Here is a 14,661-nt window from a genome sequence, read left to right on the forward strand (position 1 = left end):
GGATCTCGCAAAAATCGTTTTGCTAAAATCAGCTAATTTCCAAACATTCATACAAAAATTCCAAATCAAGGCTCTAAATTGAAACTTGTATGATATTTCCAGTTACGTTTTCCAGCGGATTCTCTTAAGATCAGATCTTTGCGTCTGTCAGTTTTCAGCAAATAATTTTTGTTTGCTTGCCAAACGTATATCTGCTAAAATAAGCTAATTTTCAAAAATTTGCGAAAGAATTGAGGCTGTAAACTGAAGCTCATCCGCCTTGTAAACTGCGACTTTTCCTATCTGGTGTATATTTTTGTCCTTTGGTGGTTTTGAGAAATTGCTTTTCATTTGAAGGCTTATAGAGCGCATCGTCGTCAATGCTAAAAAAAWTCTGTAAAAAARCTCTGCAAAAAAGTTTGTTGAATTGAAATTTATCTATCAGAAGCCACTGAGTGGCCAATTCAATCTTTTGTAAATTTCGCCTAATTAACTTTGTTTTCGAATCTTGCAGGTTTCTGCTAAATCCGGGTGGTTTTGAAAAATTTGCCAAAAGATCCAGATGAAGGCTCTAAATTGAAACTCGTTGTTTACTGAGAGAGCGTAGTTTTCTCTATCAGATTATTTCGTTTTCACATCTTTCTGCCAAAAGAAACAAATTTTCGAAAATTTGCCAAAAAATTGTCGAAAGCGGCCCGAAATTCAAACTCTGCCAGTATATAAATCGGACTTACAGCTATAAAGCGCCTTTTAAGAGCAAGTTCACCTCTCGTCTTTTGTGAGGGTCACGAATTTTTTATTCAAAGCTGGAGGATTCTCTTCGTACCAAAAGATGCTAATTGTCAAAAAGTCGCCGAAAAATATCCGATAGGAGCTTCAAGTGGAACCTCGCCTGTTATATTAAACCCACTATTGCCTGTTAAATGCGACTAATCGTTTGTTAGCGACTTTTTGGATTTGCAAACAAAAATGATTTATTTTAAGGCTTGTAGAATATCTACGTACTAAAAAAGGTAATTTTTTTTGCTCTGGGGATTTTAATTTGTGGCTCATCCGCTACATCAAGCCTAATCAAGCCATCAAATGCCACTAAAGGAATGCTTCAATCTCTTCTCATTATTGCGCAAATAATTTTTATTTCGTTGCTTGCAAAAATCTACTTGCTGGAAGGTGCAGAAAAATGCGCAAAAATTCTCCTTAGCGGGTCCAAATTTGTAACTTGCGAACCACATAAAGAGCAGAATTGCCTATCAAACTCCACTAAAGGAGTGTTTGTATCTTGTCCGAATCGTGCGCAATTAATTCTTATTTTAAGGCTTGCAGAAAATCCGCTTGTTGATAGGTGCATAGGTTGAAAAATGCCCAAAAATTCTTCTTAAGGGGTCCAAATTTGTAACGTGCGATCCACATAAAGAACAGAATTGTCTACCAAACTGCACTAAAAGAGTGTTTGTATATTGTCCGAATCGTGCGCAATTAATTGTTATTTTGAGGCTTGCAGAAAATCCGCTTGTTGAAAGGTGCAGAGTTTGAAAAATGCCCTAAAATTCTCCTTAAGGGGTCCAAATTTGAAACTGCCCAGCACTATAAAGGGCAGTATTATGTTTATATGCGTGCAAATTCTCCTTAAGGGGTCTTAAGGGTCTCTATCCAAGTGATGAACGAAAAACGCCTATTTTCAAAAAATTCACAAAAATGTTTCGCAAAGGGTCTAAACTTGAAATTTACCCAGTGGTTACCCAGTTAAACTGCTTTATTCTCTGCAGAATTACAGTAAAAAAATGGCTCAGCATTTTACAGTTTGAGTGCAATTAATTTCTACTCTGAGTCTTACAGAACATACAAGACAGCGATTTATTTCGTGCCCCTGCTAGGGGCGAATGGTTCAAAGTTTTCGGGTTAACGAAGATTTCATTTTTATTTTGGGGCTTAATTTTCAAAAATTCGGCAAAAATTCCCCGAAGATGGCCCCGATGTAAAATTCCCCCGGTACATAAGGCGTAAGTTTCTCAATAAAATGCACGGAGCACATGTTTACATCTTTTCTGAATTTCGCCCAATTAATTTTTATTAATAGACTTGTAGAACATCGTCCTACTAAAACACAATATTAAAGCAGGAAATGCCTGTTGAAGTGGCTGCCAAAAAGTCATGGACTCTGACCCACTTGCGCCCTCATTCATAAATCTCGCTCTAAATAGGTTGGAGGCTCTAGTCTGGTTGGAGGCTAATAGAGGGCTTTTGTGCGTTTCGACAAGAGACCACGCTTCAAATTTGAAGCTGGAGGAAAAGCTGACTTGGTCGTTTCCTCTTCTGAGATCATCTTCAGATTTAACCGGTTAGAGGATGCGCCAACAATGTGAAATGAAAACGACGGTTGCGTAACAAGACAAATAATAATGCTGTAGCGGGTTTTGGGATCATCATCAAGAGAGAATGATGATGATAAAAACCGGAAGACTGAGTAGATCCCGGCGGCCAATTTTTAACACGCCAAAGCGACATTAACTGTGGAGTCTAAAGTGGTTAATAATTCTGATGGCTGCCAAAAAACGAGGAGATCGGAGTAAAAGCATCGTTTTATTTTGTCTAGCGTTCATTAATAACAACAGCCCCCCATAAACAACCACGTATCCCACTGTCTGGTCCGAGGGGATGAAATATTACGTCTTAGGGCCCTTAAGGAACACTCAACACTGGCTGAAGAACCGAGCCCATTAGAGCGACAAGTTTTTTCATTGCGAGCAAAAATGCTTGGAATTTAGTTCCTGCAATTGCCCGAAATAGATTTGGAAGTAATCGAATAAATCAATTTTTAGATTTCGGTACGAAAGCGCGAGCGTGGGCGCCTAACGTGTGCGACTTTCGAAGTAATTTTGGCGCAACCCATTCACGCGCCACTTGCGAATTCTAGCGCAAACCTACACAAGTTGGGATTTGATGAATAACAGCCCAATAAAATAGTCTAAATGCAATAACAAATAAGTGAGTCAGGGGGCAATTTTTAAAATCGATCCGTTGTTTTTCCAGCTATTTCAGCCGGAGCCACCAGTCGATTACATGCACAGGAAACATTGTTCTTAATTGGTCGATTAATCAAATATTCGTTTCGGAAAAACAAAAACCAATATTGAATGTTTAAAGCTTTTTTTCCTCTGCACAAACAATACGGCGACACGTCAAACTCGTTGTGTTTATCTTCGGGCCCATTAAAAACGTGTTAATAAATATGCAAGCAAGAATCGGGTAATTATGCACGATCTGTCCGCCGCTTGTTTTCAAACTGTCCAGTGTTTTGGTGCATCCAATTGCTCACGAATGTCGCATCAATTCCCGATGCATTTCGCTGATTTGTCTTCCAGATGCAATCAATTCGGAGCTTTTTTTAATGTGGTCGTCTAGCGAATTCGACTCGAACCCTGCAGATGTGAGGCTCGGGGAGACTGAAGAATTTGCCATCTTTTTTGCCTCTAGAATTTGTCTCCGATTCCTGATGGTTTTTGAGTAAATGGCGCATTTGCTAGGGCCCCCGAGTCTAGCGACAATGTTGCCTAATTAATTGTTTTACCCCAAACTAGTGGGCGTAGCCAAAAAATGCAAAACCACAAAAAGTATTTAGATAAACCGGACTATTGAAACCTGGTCTTTTCGCGATCCGAATCCTGCCGGTCGGGAAATTGCACAGGAATATTCTTGCATGTTGGTTAATATGCTAAAGCTTCACCACTAGATGCAAAAGGTTCTTGAAAACACCTGCATCCGAATGCCCGATTTTTCGCCAACTTTTTTATACTTTGCATTTTTTCCATATATTTGTCGGCTTCAGAGTAAATTAATAGTTTACTGGACGGCACCACTCAATGCAGTCTAGCAACTGGGTTCTCAGTTGGTGACAAGGTTGTCTATTTTATTTATTTACTCCCAAACCATGGAGCGCATTGAAATTATGCAAGGCGCATAAAAGTTTGGAAACGAATGACGCTATCCGAAGATAGTTTTTAGGCTGACGAAGTTCGACCGGTTGGGAAGTTGCAAAGGAAAATCTTCCGATGTTGGCCAAAACATATAAAAGAGTATATTTTACAAAAAAGCTTCACTACTAAGAATAATATGTTTCTGCTAATAGCTGCAGTAGAGTGCAGGATTGTTCCAGAAAGCTTGCTGTTTGTAGCGTTTTTTTCATATATTTTTTTAAATTTTATAGTAAATAATTTATTTTATTGGTGGCAGTCTAGCGACTACGTCCCCAGTTGGTGATCCGGTCGTCTATTTTATTCGTTTACTCCCAAACTACGAAGCGTATGAAAAATGTGCAAGAAAGCAAAAAATTGCCGAATAAATTGCGCTAATTGAGTGAGTTTTTTGCTACTGCAAAAAAATGTTCAGGGTTGTTCAATACGCCGAAGCCAAAGTGAGTGGATTTTATATAAAAAATTCACCACCAGGTTTAAAAGGTTTTCATTTGCAAGTATCTAGACTAGAGCGCTCGATTATTTAGGAAACTTTTCTTTATATAGGATTTTTTCACATCTTTGACGGTTTTAGCAAAAATAATGGATTTTCTGACCAGCACGTGAATGCAGTCGAGCCACGCGTCCAGTTTGGGACAAGGTTGCATATTTTATTTATTTACTCACAAACTACAGATCGGATTGAAAATATGTAAGGGGGCAAAAAGGTTCCCAATATTCATTTTCTAATTCCTTTTTGGTGATGCAGGTTTGGTCGTGAGGAATTTTCGGCTGCTTGAGAAGGCGCAAGCCATGAGTGAATGCTGTTTAATCCCCAAATGCCCCAGAGACTTTTACGTAAAACCTTCCGAACTCGAATTAAAAAAATGTCTAAAGCTTCTGGGCGGACAGCTCGGTTGATTTAGAATATTTTTTGCATCTAGTGGTTTTTTCGTAGCTTTGATAGTTTCGGAGTAAATAATTAGTATATTTACAAGTAATTTAGGCCAAAGCCACAGTTGCTTGCAAGGCTGTATATTTTATTTTTTTGCTCCCAAACCATGCCACGCATGTAAAATCTTCAAGAGACCAAAATGTTTGCAAATACATAGTATTAAATGAAAATAGTTTTGTTCTGGAAAAATTATTGGAAATGTGCAATACAAAATTCTTGAGTATTGGTTACCTCAAAAATGCCTAAGTGAGCACATTTTTTGTGAAATTTTTGCAACTGGAACCAACCGGCTTTTGCAAAGCTTTGCTTAAGACTCCCGGATTAATTTAGAATATTTTTTATATCTTATATTTTTTCGTATCTTTGATAGTTTTGTAGTAAATAATTAATATATTGGGTCGAACCAGCTGAATGCAATTTAGACAGTTTGGTTACAAGGTTGCCTATTTTATTTTCTTACTCCCAAACCATGGGACATAATTAAAATCTTTAAGGAATCAAAAAGTTTTCAAATAAAAGGCGCTATCAGAAAATGGTTTTTTGCTAGGAAAATTCTTGTCGGTAGGAAATTTGCAACGGAAAATTATTGAGTATTACAAAAATGCTTAGGTGAGCACATTTTCTGCGAACTTTTTGCAATTGGAACCAACGGGCTTTTCTAAAGCTCTGGCGTAGGCTCCCGGATTAATTTAGAACATTTTTTGTATCTTGCATTTTTTCCGTATCTTTGGCAGTTTTGTAGTAAATAATTCATATATTGGGTCGGACCAGCTGAATGCAATTTAGACAGTTTGCTTGCAGGGTTGCCAATTTTGTTTTTTTCCTCCCAAACCATGAGACATAATTAAAATCTTTAAAGGATCAAAAAGTTGCTAAATAAAACGCGCTATCTTAAAACGGTTTTTTTCTGGTTAAATTGTTGTCGGTTGGGAATTTGCAACGGAAAATTCGTCAGTATTGGCTACTACAAAAATGCCTAAGTGAGCACATTTTCTGTGAACTTTTCCAAACTGAAACCAATGGGCTTTTCCAAAGCACTGCTGAAGACTTGCGGTTTAATGTGGAATATTTTTTTCACCTTGTGTGTTTTTCGTAGCTTTTATAGTTTTGGAGTAAATACTTAATATATTGGGTCGTACCAGCTGAATGCAAATTAGACAGTTCGGTCACAGTTGCTTGCAAGGTTGCCTATTTTTTTTTTTACTGTAGAACTGTTGAGCGCATCGAAAATTTGGAAGAAAGAAACATTATTCTAAATAACTAGCGCTTTTTGGAAATAATTTCATCCTGGTCTAATTCCTACCCGTTGGGCAGTTGCAATGGAAACTTGCGTGAATGTTGGTTAATTCGGAAATGCCTAAGTGAACGGATTTTACGTGAAATCTTTTCAACTGGACCTAACGGGTTCTTGCAAACGTTTGCCTTCGACTGCCTGTTTAATTTAGAATATTTTTGGTCCCACCATTTTTTTCATGGCTTTGATGGTTTTCGAGTAAATAATGAACAAATTGGATTCTACTGGTTGGTGGCAAGGTTGTCTATTTTATTCTTTTGCTCCCGAACCATGAGGCAGATTGAAAATCTATAAGGCAGCGAAAAGTTGCTAAAGTAATCACACTATCTGGTGTTCATATTTTCCTGGTAAAGTTCCTGCCGGTGGGGACTTCGAAAAAAAATCTTCAATATTTTTCAACCCGCAAGTGCCTAAGTGAGTTTATTTTATGTAAAACCGTCCCAACCCAGATCTAAGGCATTTTTGCAAAGATTGATTGTTTTGGTTTCTTTCGAATGATTTGTTTTTCTGCTATCGCGATGAATTTGGAGTAAATAATTAATTCACTGGGACGCACCACTGAATACAGTCTAGCGACTACGTGTGCAATCGGTGGCAAGGTTGTCTATTTTATTTTTTTCTCCGAAACTGCTCGATGTAGCAAAATTCTCCCGGAGAGCAAAAAGTTTCCAAATAAACGACACTTTATTAAACCCATTTTACGTAAGGAACTTGTTCTGGAATTTAGCAATATTTCCAACAGAGAACTAACTTTGCACTGCATTCAAGCAACCTGCCTACTAACTCGAATAACTCGAAAACCATTAAATCTACGAAAAAACTGCTGGAGCAAAAAATTCTGGCCAATGAATCAGGCTTTCGGATGGTGTGACATACAGGGTGTTTGGCGCAGACCAACAACCCCAAAATTGAGAAAAGCAAAGCACACCGCTGCCCTGCACTCATTTACCTTCAAAGTTGTTGGACAGTAGAAAACGGCACTCAGCACTCTCTGGACGCGTTCGCAATGTTCTAACTGGATCTCGGGAAAAAGTTGCAAAAAACTGGCAAAAAACGGAAAGCAGGTCCGGTCGCGTGGCCCCGATAGAGCACTTGTTGAGCTCAAGAGTTCGGTCATGCACTGAGTGTTCTCGCGAGTGGTTCCAAGCCGACTTGGGCTCCCAAAAAAATTCCTGCTGGCGGGGAATGCATGCAGCGAGTGATGCAGCCGCGCGACCGACAGGTGAGTGCACCTGCGGCTTTGGCGGAGGCAGCGGCAGCGGATGCTGCGAAGCGTGGCTCGAGAAGAAGCGCGCTACAGGAGTCGCCGACTTGCAGGAACAGATGCACCGCCAACTGACCAATGGGGCCTCTTCGGATGCATTGTTGCACTGTCTTTTATTCGTCATCATGCCATCCAACTTGCGCTAATGGGGCCTCAAGTCCTGGCAGCATAAGCTATTGCTCTATTCCCAAAGGTTTTCAGGGGCCAATCAGCAATTTCTAGGGTATTTTTTTCTAAAACTGGCCCCTAAGCCAAAAGTTGAGTTACTAGACCTTTTTTAGGAAATGTCATTGTCTATCTGTCCGGAAGTTTTAAAATCTAAGCGAAATTGAGTGAGTTATGAGAGACAAAGTGAATCGATGCCGATGATGATTGGGCGCACTCGAAGCATTGGCAGTGCGTCCGCTCAAAAACAGTTTCAAAACACAAATGTTTGTTTCGGCGGGTTTTTAGCCGTCTTATAATAGTTGTTTTTAAAAGTATCTTGTCTTGAAACATTAAGTGTTTGGAAAGTGCGTGTTTAGCTCCAACAATTAGGGCCAAAGCCTGAAAGCGAAGAACGGAAATGAGTCGATGCCTTTGCGTTTTTGCGCCAGACAATTCTGGCGCGCTTGATCTATTTACAGTCGATTTTCCCAAAACCATGTAAATTTCACCGGATTTCTCAAAGGCAGAGTTTTTAGGCAATTTCTTTGTCTACAAGATGTTTATTACACATCCGAAATGGCAGCAAAGGTTCATGAGCTATGAACAAAAGAGTGAGCCAGTATACGGTTGGACGCATTAAAGGCGCTGATTTTCCTTTCCAAATAGCAAATGTCTATTTAAGAGACTTTTTTAGACAATTGAATTATCTAGAAAGTGCGTTTGACGATTTTTCAATTAGTGCAAAATTAGGTGAGCTCAGAACGAAAGAGTCAGTCAATGCATACTTAAGCACCCTTGAACTCCATGAAGTTCAAACAGTCGTTTTTCGAAAATTGCTATTAACGACCGCTAGCCAAAACATATGTCTAACGCTAATTCTTTTATCTACAATATTTTTATTGAAATTCTAAAATCCCAACAAAAGTCCCTGAGTTATGTGCAAATGAGTAAGTCGCTACATGGGCGGGCGGACTAGTTGGATCAAGTGTTGGTTTTTTCGAAAACAGTTCACAACTGCCAATTTTAAAGCACCGGCCTTTATAGAGAATTTAATTTTCTAGAAAGTGCATATCTGGCTTTCGAAATGAGAGCAAAAGTAGGGGAATTAAGAGGGAAAGACACTCGATGTAGTCCTTGGTGCGGTTGAAGTTTTGTCAGCCAATTTCCTCAAAAACTTGTGAGTCAAACCAATTTTTCCAAAAGCCGCTTTTTCACACAATTTAATTGTCGAAATGGTCTTTGTTGAAGTTCTGAAATATCAGAAAATATCTGTGAGTTGGAAGCAAAAGAGTAAGTCAACGCCCCGTGGGCGCGCTCGAGGGATTGAGCGTTGGTTTTCTCGGAATCCGTTCATAATCTCGAAAGCATCTTTGAACACTTTTTTCAGAGTATGTAATAGTCCAAAAATTGCGGTTGAAGATTCCGAAGCTCCTGCAAAAATCTGCGAATTAAAAAGAACAAGGGAAGTTGATGCCTAGTTTGGCGCGCTTGATGTCTAAACATTCGATTTTCTTGAGAACAAGTACTTAATTCGAGTTTCTCGAAAAATTGCATTTATGTACAATTTAGTTGGCTGCAAGATGTTTTTTTAAAAATGTAAAGTCGCGGTAAAACTGGGTGAGTTATAAACAAACAAGTGAGCCGATGCATTGTTGGGCGCGATACAAGGATTCAGCGTTTTTTCGTGGAAAAATAATCACCGCAAAGCAACATCTAAACTACAGTTTTGGAAATTTTTTTTCCCAAAACCATGTAAATTTCACCGGATTTCGCAAAGGCAGAGTTTTTAGGCAATTTCTTTGTCTACAAGATGTTTATTATACTTCCGAAATGGCAGCAAAGGTTTATGAGTAATGAACAAAAGAGTGAGCCAGTACACGGTTGGGCGCATTAAAACGATAAGGCGCTGATTTTCTCGAAAACCTTTCCTAATCGCAAATCTTTTATTTATGAGACTTTTTAGACAACTGAATTATCCAGAAAGTGTGGTTGAAGATTTTTCAATTAGTGCAAAATTAGGTGAGCGAAGAACGAAAGAGTCAGTCAATGCATACTTAAGCACCCTTGAACTCCTTGAAGTTTGAACAGTCGTTTTTCGAAAATTGCTATTAACAACCGCTATCGAAAACATATTTTTTAACATTAATTCTTTTATCTACAATATCTTTATTGAAATTCTAAAATCGCAGCAAAAGTCCCTGAGTAATGAGCAAATGAGTGAGTCGCTACATGGGCGGGAGGACTAGATGGATCAAGTGTTGGTTTTTCCGAAAACGGTTCTCAACTGCGAGTTTTGAAGCTGCAGCATTTGTAGATCATTTAATTGTCTAGAAATTGCATATTTGGCTTTCGAAATTAGAGCAAAAGTAGGGGAGTTAAGACGGAAAGAGACACTCGATGTAGTCCTTGGTGCGGTTGAAGTTTTGTCAGCCAATTTCCTCAAAAAATATCAGAAAATGTCGGTCAGTTGGGAGCAAAATAGTAAGTCAACGCCCCGTGGTCCCACTGGAGGAATTTAGAGTTGGTTTTCTCGGAAACCGTTCATAATCCCGAATGCTTCTTTGAACATTTTTTTCAGAGTATGCAAAAATCTGCGATTTAAAAAGAAAAAAGGAAGCTGATGCCTAGTTTGGCGCGCTTGATGTCTAAACATTCGATTTTCTCGAAAACAAGTACTTAATACTAGTTTCTCGAAAAGCTGCGTTTATGTACAATTTAGTTGCCTTTAAGATGTTTTTTAAAAATCTAAAGTTGCGGTAAAAATGGGTGAGTTATGAGCAAACAAGTGAGCAGATGCATGGATGGGCAAGCTACAAGAATTCAGCGTTTTTTCCATTGAAAAACCATAATAACCGCAAAGCGACATCTGAACTACAGTTATGAAAAAAATATTTAACTAATTAATAGTTTAATGCGATGTAAATGTTGCTAACAGACGCTAATTCCCTAACCCGAAAATAGTTTAGGGACCAATCAGCGATTTCAAAGGCATTTTTCCTGAAACAAACTCTTAATGCAAAATTTGCCACAAGAACGTTTGTTCAGGAAATCGTAGTGTTTATAACGCCTGTGAAAATTTTCAAAATCGGGACCAAAGTCATTGAGTTATTAGAGAAAGAGTGAATCGAGGCTTGGTTGGACGCACTCGAAGCATTGGCAGTGCGTTAACTCAAAAACGCCTTTTTAATGCGGGTTTTAGTTCAGGCGAGTTGCAGCAATGCGAAAAGAGGGGTAGATTCATGTTTCAGCAGAGTTGAAGTCAGTTTTCTGGAAAATCGTGTTTCCATAGTTGTGTTTTGAAACCAGCTTGATTAGAGGTTTTCTATCTCTAGAAAGTGCGTGTTCAGTTTCTGAAATTAGGGCAAATGTGAGTTAAGCAAAGAAAGCCGTCGTTGGATAGTTTAACCGGCTTCACCTGTTAACCGTCGATTTTCTTGAAAACATGTAGATTTAACAAGTTCTCCAAAAAAAGGTTTCTAGAGACATTTTTAGAGAAGTTCTAAAATCGCAGCAAAAGTGAGTTATGAACAAAAATGTGAGCGGATGCATGATTGGGCGCATTACAAAGAATGAGCGTTAATTTTCTCAGAAACCATTCCTAATCGCAAATTAAAAAATAGCATATTTCACTGTCTCTCTTTAGTGCAAAAGTCTGTGAGTTAAGAAGGCGAAAATCTCGATAAATTGTCTGGTGCCGTCAAATTTTAAACAGCCATTTTTTTCTCAAAAAACATGACGTTGCCGCCTTAAAGGTGCTTAAAAAACGGTGTTATGAGGGACGCACTAGATGCCAAGCTTATATTTCTAAGCCATGCTAGAAGGATTAAGCGTTGATTTTCTTCGAAACTGTTTTAGCCGCAAACTTATTAACATACACTTTTTCAGAAAATTTAATTGTTTAGAAAACTATTTTTCTTTGGCAAAATTAAGCCAGATGTCGGAACGAAAGAGTTTCATAATGCATTGTTTGGCCACGATAATCTTTAAAACCCTAATTTTCTATAAAAGATGGTAGTTTTTCGATAATTTAGGGTCTTACTCGAACATCCAAGAAAACTTGCAACCATTTATTAACAAAGAAATGAGTCGATGCATGGTTGGGTGCACAAGAAGTATTAAACTTTGATTTTCTCAAAAAAACTGTCTACTGGAAAATGTTGCCTAGAAGTTCGAAAGGAAAAAGCACACAATTTGGCGCGCTTGATGTGTAACAGTAGACCGGACCATAATTTTTGACTTTCGGGGACTTTCTCCCCTTCTCTGTTCTCTCTCGTCTACAGCCGTTAAAAACTCTGTGCAAAAAGGAATTGGACTTTTAACATCGACTTTTCGCGTGCCTCTAAGCACCTCAAGTTTCCGATTGATTTTATCTGGCAAAGTCGTGTTAAAACCGTTGTTTTGTCGTACGCATTTTTCTAGTGTCGTCCAAAAATAGTGAAACTCGAAAATTTGTGAAAAAAGCTTTATTTTAAATTATTTATTTTTCATGTGTTTCGAGCTGCTGATCCGAGTGGAGCGCTTATTTTCTGTCTTCGTATATATGATTTTTTTATGAAAACATTTTGCACGTTTTTTCAAATTCAACTGCATTTTCCCCATTTAGACGTCGTTTCTTTCCTTCGTACAGGGATTTTTCAAAATCACCACTGATTTTCAAAAATTTGAATTATTTTTTTATTGGTTCTTCCTCACTCGACTTTTATTTTTGTTGATCTTTTCTTTGCTTCAATTTTTTTTATTAATCATTTTAAAATCAAGATAGGATCACTGCGCACTTTTGTCACCTCCTGACAAATATGAAAATTTTAGTGTGATTTTTCCTGATTCTTTAAAGTCTATATAATTGTTCAACACAAACGTCGATTATCAGAAAGATGTTTCTTCAGTTCGTGTCGTTGGATTTCGTCTTGGAAGCGCAGCAGTTTCTAGTAAGTTTTCTTCTCGTAAGCGTGTGTTATGTATGTTTGCTTTACGATTTTTTGTTGGGGTTTTTTACGAACGATTTGAACATTTTTTGATCATTGGCGTTATTTTCAGTCCCAAAAACTTCTCCGATATCAGCTGGTGTGTTTAACAATTTTTATAGAACTTGAAAATTCAACAATTTTTTTATTCTTGTCATCTTAAACGGTTTACAAAGTTTTTATGCTCTTTTATTGTTCTTAGTTGATAATTTTGGAATTCAAACAATTTTTTTTTAGGACAAACCGAGAAGATTTTACTTATGGAATGGCCCTTGTACCTTTTCAGATTCTTTAACCTGTTGGCACCATTCGATTGTATCGACGGCACCATCGAAATCATAGATGTAAATAAGGAAAATATCGATTTTTTTACGGACATTCAAGGCTTCAAGCAGATAATTTTATCTACTTTTTTCACAAAAGTTTCTTAACGGCTGTTGCTTATAACTTTTTTTATCGCTACCCAGACACAAAAACTAAGCACACAACTGCATTCAGCAGCTCAAAACACATGAAAAAAATTATAATTTAAAACAAACTTGAACTAGTGGCCAATTTATTGTCTTTTTTTACACTCATTTTTTAAGTTTTTCGAGGGAAGAAAAGCGCTATTGCATGGTTGGGCGCGCTTGATCTCTTAGCAGTAAATTTTCTAAATTTTTTCAAAATGCTGTCTTGTTGAGGATTTTGCGGTGCATAACAAGTTTACTGAAATAATTAAATTGTGGCAAATACCGGTGATAAGCAATGAACAAAACACAGTTGCGAACTTGTTTATGAACTAAAGAGTGAGTCGTTCAATAATTTGGCCCACTGAAAGGATTAAGCGTTTATTCAATCCAAAAATGTTCTTAACCACACATTTTTACATCTCAGCCTTGCCGGAAAATTAACTGCCTGAAAAACTCGTTCTTATAATGCAGCATTAAAGCAAAAGTCTGTTAGTTTTGCACAAATGCAAAGTTGGGAACGATTAATGTTTCAACCATCGATTTTCTCGAAAAGAGGCCCATGATGCACTTTTTTGGAAAAGCATATTTTTAAGAGAATTCAGTTTTAGAAAAAAGGTTGACTGAAAATTCGTAAATCTACAAAAAAAGTCAAAGATCTATTAGTAAAGGATGTGGTCGATGTATGGTTGGGTGCAGTAGGAGGATTAAGCCCCCAGTCCCTCAAACGCTTTTTCTAATCGCGCATTTTTAGAGAATTTAATTGCCGAGAAAGTGAGTTTCACGGTCCCGAAATTAGGCAAAAATTATTTGAATAAAAAAAAAATTGCCCATGCACAGTTTGGATCGCTTAACGTTTTAACAGTTGATTTTTCGAGTTTCTGTAAAAAGTAGGGTTTTTAGATAATTTAGATGGATTCAAAATGATTATTGAAAGTCTAAACTCCTGAAAGTTTGTGCGTTATCAACAAAAGAGTGGGTCGTTGCGTGATTGGCCGCACTAGAAGTATTAAGCGTTAATTTTCTCGGAACCCGTTTGTAATCGCTAATTTACCAGTTTTTTTAGAGAATTTAATAGTTTTGATGGTGAGTTTTAAAATTCAGAATTTAGGGCAAATGTCTGCGCAGTTTAAACAGCCAATTTTTTCGAGCAGAATTCAAAAAATATTGTCTACGCCTTACATTTTGAAATTCTAATAAAAATGGGTGAATTATGAACAATAGTGGGACTCAGTACATCGCTGGACGCACTAGAAGGCTTAAGCGGTAATTCTCCCCCAAAAATGTTCCTAACTGCAAATTTTTAAAAGCCAACTTTTTCAGAAAATGGTTTTCATGTTAGTTTTTTTAGAAAGCTTCGCTGTCTAGAAAGTGGGGTATAAGATTCAGAAATTAGGCCAATAGTCAATTAAAGCGATGCAGAAGACGAGACATAGTTTGTCGCGCTGTCTTCTTTAGCAGTCCATTTTTTTCAAAATATCTTCACAAGGCTGGTTTTTTAAATTGCAAAGCTTTTGGATAATTCAGTTGTCTAAAATATGGTTTTTAAAATTTTTAATCCGTAGTAAAAGTCTATGAGTTATGTGCAAAAACGAGTGAGTCGTTGCATGATTGGACGCCCTAGAAGGATTAACCGTTGATTTTGTCGAAAATATTTCC

General features: G+C 37.6%; 1 protein-coding gene across 2 annotated transcripts in view; it reads right to left on the reverse strand.

Moving 5' to 3' along the window:
* Nucleotides 1–7,658, reverse strand: part of LOC109544335 (follistatin) — a 68,621-nt gene extending 60,963 nt beyond the window's left edge. Inside the window, exon 1 of one of the 2 annotated variants that reach the window (XM_019914448.2) lies at nucleotides 7,128–7,658. The gene's annotated coding sequence lies outside the window, so the exon portion shown is untranslated. The remainder of the gene's footprint in view (nucleotides 1–7,127) is intronic. The other variant, XM_019914450.2, reaches the window with a different exon arrangement.
* Nucleotides 7,659–14,661: the final 7,003 nt, after the last annotated feature.

This window comes from Dendroctonus ponderosae, unplaced genomic scaffold (assembly GCF_020466585.1).
Source record: "Dendroctonus ponderosae isolate FM_Combo_2020 unplaced genomic scaffold, Dpon_F_20191213v2 Dpon_F_20191213_10, whole genome shotgun sequence".
NCBI classification, from domain to species: Eukaryota; Metazoa; Arthropoda; class Insecta; order Coleoptera; family Curculionidae; genus Dendroctonus; species Dendroctonus ponderosae.